Source organism: Penaeus chinensis, chromosome 19, assembly GCF_019202785.1.
Source record: "Penaeus chinensis breed Huanghai No. 1 chromosome 19, ASM1920278v2, whole genome shotgun sequence".
Lineage (NCBI taxonomy): Eukaryota > Metazoa > Arthropoda > Malacostraca > Decapoda > Penaeidae > Penaeus > Penaeus chinensis.
In genome coordinates, this window is record NC_061837.1 from 10,668,225 (window position 1) to 10,673,224 (window position 5,000).

Consider the following 5,000-nt stretch of genomic DNA (forward strand, 5'->3'; position numbering starts at 1 on the left):
CTCTTCTATCCTCCAGTCCCCTTTCCCACGAACCCATCTTCTATCCCTCAACCCCCTACCCTTTGCCCCTTACCCCCTACCCCCTCTTCAACCTCCCACCCACCCCCCATTCCCCCGCAACCCACATCCCCCGTCGGGTACAAAAAAAAAAAAAAAAAAAAAAAAAAAGTCCTCTATTTGATTCCCTAATTGTTAAACTCGGTGTTGGAAACATTAGTAACTTTCGAGTCGGCACTTATCCCTCGACGCTACCGCCTAATCTCTAATCTCTAATCTCGAATCCGGATCTGCTTTCAATTCTCGCTACCTTGGACACAATCTTTTTTTTTTTTGTGCTTCTCTCTCTCTCTCTCTCTCTCTCTCTCTCTCTCTCTCTCTCTCTCTCTCTCTCTCTCTCTCTCTCTCTCTCTCTCTCTCTCTCTCTCTTTTCTTTTATGGAGGTTGTCTTCGTATAATATCTAAAGGGCGTTACGACATTAGCCTGTTTCGACCTCTTTTGTGGTGGGAGAAGGAGAGGGAGAGAGAGAGAAAGAGAACGAAATAAGAAAAAGAGAACGAAAAGATAAACATAAAAAGTGAAAGAGAGGGAAGAAAGGTAGAAGGCGGCGAAGGAGGCGAAGAAGGAGGTTCAAGGAGGCGAGGGAGAAGGCGAAGGAGGAGACTCAAGGAAACGAAGACGGCGAAGGAGGAGGTGAAGGAGGCGAAGGAGAAGGCGAAGAAGAAGGCGAAGGAGGAGACTCAAGGAGGCAAAGGAGAAGGCGAAGGAGGAGGTGAAGAAGGCGAAGGAGAAGGCGGAGGAGGAGGCTCAAGGAGGCGAAGGAGTTGGCGAAGGAGGAGGCGCTCGCGAGACCACCAACCGCGACTCCCAATTTGTCCCGGGACTTGAGGATACGTACAATTGCAATCGGGACTCAATGTGTATGATTAAGTCCCCCGAATGTGTTGATGATTGCACGAGTCGAGAATGTTGATGGCGCTTTATTATAGAGTGCCGGGCGAGGGTGGCGCGGCCGCTGATTCATGAGGGAGGCCACCATCTTGCTCCCCCCCCCCCCCACCCCTGCTCGGACTCCTCTCCCTCCTATCCCTTCTCTTGTCCTCTCTCCCCTATCCTCCTCTCCTCCTCTCCCTCTCCCTTTCCCTTCTCCTCTTCTCTTCCTTCTCTCCTCCTCTCCTCCTACACCCATTTCTTCATTGCTAAAGAGTCCCGTCTTTGAATTTTCTCTGGACACTACACCACGATTCTTCCCCTCCCCCTCCCCCCCTCCCCTTTCTACCTTCCCCCTTTTCCTTTCCCTTTCCACCCCACCCCACCCTTTCCCCCCTCCCCCCCTGCCTGGGTGTACTCACGAGGCTTGGGTACAGCCCGAGTACATTCTGCTAGATGGCCCCTTTTTTTTCTATTTGTTTTTTTGAGGGAAGGGAACGGTTGAGATTGTTCAACATATTTCCACGTTTACATACTCATACACAGGCGCACACACACACACACACACACACACACACACACACACACACACACACACACACACACACACACACACACACACACACACACACCCACACACACACACACATACACACACACACACACACACACACACACACACACACAAGCATACACACACACACACAAGCATACACACACACACACACACACACACATATATATATATATATATATATATATATATATATATATGAGTGGAGTCGTTTGATTCTTTTAATCCGCGCTCGGGGGTCTATCTTGTTAATCTATGATTATAGAGTATTAATTCACTGTTTGCAACCCAGTTTATGACCATGATGTTGTACGATGGTGAGTCCATTTTGTTGTTTTTTTATTTATTTTTTTGATTCGTCCCGATTATTTATATAGGCAGGGGGGGGGGGGGTGAGGGTCTGGAAGTTGATGATAGGTCAATAAGAGTATATATGGTTGATCTATAACTCTATTCGCACGATCGCCTCGGAGGGGGAAAAAAAGGTTGAAAAATTATGAATAAAGACGTAAAATATCAGGTGAACAATACAGAGTACGTACATAAAACACCGTGATTGCTAAGTAACACCGCTCCGTAAGTATGTTCCAGAGTGATAGCTGTGGCGATATATCAGATGTCTTTCAATAAAATGCCGAAAATATATGGCCTCGACGTCGGTATTCAGTTCTCCAAAAGGAAAATAGGGAGTGTAGTTCGAAATGAAATGTTAGCATGGTAAAAAAAAAAAAAAAAAAAAAGAAAAAAAAAAGAAAAAAAAAAAAAAAAAAAAAAAAAACGAGCGATTGTGTAAGAATATATGTTCTGATATGATGTCATCTACAAACACACACACACACACACACACACACACACACACACACACACACACACACACACACACACACACACACACACACACACTTCTATCACCCCGAACTTCCATTTTCTTTAAAAACGTCCGCGGACTGTTGTCAGCCTTGGAAACAAATTGAAATTTTTACCCGATGAAGGATGGCAATCCCCAGAAAGGTCATAAATTAAATGAAGAATCCCATTATGGCAATGCTTGTCTAGAGCGGTGTGTTTTAAGAAACTGCGTGGGGGGGGGGGGGGGGGGGCGGGGGGTAGGCAGTAGGGGGAGGAAGGGGGGATAGGTGAAGATGGGGTGAGAGGGAGGGGAGGGAAGGGGAGGGGGAGGGGAAGGGCGAGAGGGGAGAGGAGGAGAGAGGAGGGGAGAGCTGGATACCACTGGCACGGTTGCCTGACACACCTCTGGAAGAAGGAGGGGGAAGGAAAAGACAGAAGGGGGTGGATGGAGAAAATCAGGAGAGAAGTGAGAATGGTGAAAACAGAAGAACAGGGATGAAGGGGAGAAGGGGTGATGGCAAGACGAAGAAAGAGGAGGAGGAGGAGGAGGAGGAGGAGGAGGAGGAGGAGGAGGAGGAGGAGGAGGAGGAGGAGGAGGAGGAGGAGAAAGAGAAGGAGGAGAAGGAGGAGGAGGAGAAGGAGGAGAAGGAGGAGGAAGAGGAGGAGGAGAAGGAGGAGGAGGGGGGAGAGGGCGGGGGGGAGATCCACTGGAACCCGGGTTTTATCAAGGGAATTTTGATGTTTGCATTATGGATCATGTTGAGACGCTGTGATATCTAAATAAAAATAATTTTCCCTATCGCAGGATTTTTTCTTCATTCAATTTTATTTATTTGTTGTTTCTTTTGTATCCTAACAGCGGTAAACCTTTGCTATTTTCCTTATATTTTTTCCCCCCTTTTATTAAACAGATCCCAATAGATGCTAATATCCCTTACGCCAATAAACTACATAACGCGACTGTTCCCGCTTCTCAAGGAACCCTCCTAAAACAAAAGACGGTAGATGAAGCAGCCCGTAGGGGTTCTGATCCTGCTGCGCGCGTCACCACAGCACAATTATCACCACAAAACCCCGGACGTGACTGACAGCTGACTGGCAGTGACGACGCCTCTCACACATACACAAACAAACAGCTAACCCGCGCACACGCACACACGTACACACACGTACACACGCACACCAGAAGCATATCCAAAGAAAATGTGTAAACAGACCACACCGCTACAACATCGCTATTGCCGCAACCATACCGCTATCTCCGCTACAATAAAGCTAAAACCGCTACATCTCCATCACCGTGCCTTGCAATGAGCAAGATCCCTTAGGTGTGACCGAGAATGATCACCTTTAGTCCATCAGGCGGTTGTTGTAAGCAACTTATCAATCAGCTTTCTTAAGCGCCTTTCTGTATTCTTCTCTATTTTTCGCTTTCTTCTCCTCCCTTTCTTCTCTCCCTCTCTCCTCATACCTCCTTCGTCCGGATGCCGAAGCATAGCGTGTTATTAGAGTGTTATTATGGCCTTATTATAACCGACTTTACTTCCGTCATAACTCACGCCGTAATGGGGGCTCGGTCACGAATGGGGGGGAGGGGGGAGGGGAGAAAGGGGGGGGTGATGGGCAATGGAAGGGGGGGAGTAGAGAGGGTAGGGGGCTAGGCGCCAGGTCGGGGTGGGGGGCTGTTGTATGGTATAGGATGTAGTGTTAATAATAGCTGGGGTAGTAGTTCTGGTAAAAGTATTAAAGTGTAGTAGAAGTTATAGTAGTGGCGGTGGTGGTGGTAGCTGTTGTTGTTGTTGCTGTTGTTGTAATAGCAGTAATAGCAGTAGTAGTAGTAGTAGTAGTAGTAGTAGTAGTAGTAGTAGTAGTAGTTGTAGTAATAGCAGTAATAACAGTAGTAGTAGTAGTAGTAGTAGTAGTTATTGTTGTTGTTGTTGTAGTAATAGTAGTAGTAGAAGTAAAAGTGGAAGTAGTAGTAGTAGTATTTTAACATCAGCAAAAAGACCATCAAGGCGAAAAAGAACAAGAGAACAAAAGAAAGAGAGAACAACACTTTTTTTTTTCTTTTTCTTTCAGCTTTTAGAGTTTAGTATCGGTTACTTGATACACGACGCTCTGAAATTTTAATTCGACTTTCAACAAGCAATTGAACAAGTGATGTTAATGCCTCGTAGTAACTCATTAACTTGATTGAAGGGGTGGATTGCTGTGATAACGGAGGGGGAGGAGGAAGAAAGGAGGAAGGAGGGAGGAAGGAAGGAGGAATGAAGGAAGGAGGAAGGAGGAAGGAGGAAGGAGAGAGGAAGGAAGGTGATGGAGGTGGAAGGAGGGCGAAGGAGAGATAAAGGGACAAAGAAGGAATGATGAAGGAAGGGGAGAATGAGAAAGAGGAGGAAAGAGGAAGAAGGAAGAAAACCTATTGACAAACAACAATGAAAAAAAAGGAAAAAGAGAAGACAAAACACAAAACAGAACGCAAAAAAAGAGAGAAAAGTGGACAAAGCTTCGACAAACTAATCGCATGCTCACGTATGCATGTTTACGTCTGCTTGTATGTACGCGCGTGTGTCTCGGGCAGCGTTTGTTGACAGCCGCTACGAGCCCCTAACATGATAAGTGAGCATGATGACACTCTCTCATGCACGC

General features: G+C 46.5%; 1 protein-coding gene across 1 annotated transcript in view; it reads right to left on the reverse strand.

Moving 5' to 3' along the window:
• LOC125035449 (T-box transcription factor TBX20-like) overlaps positions 1-5,000 on the reverse strand; it is a 92,248-nt gene that overhangs the window by 61,949 nt on the left and 25,299 nt on the right. The window lies entirely within an intron of this gene.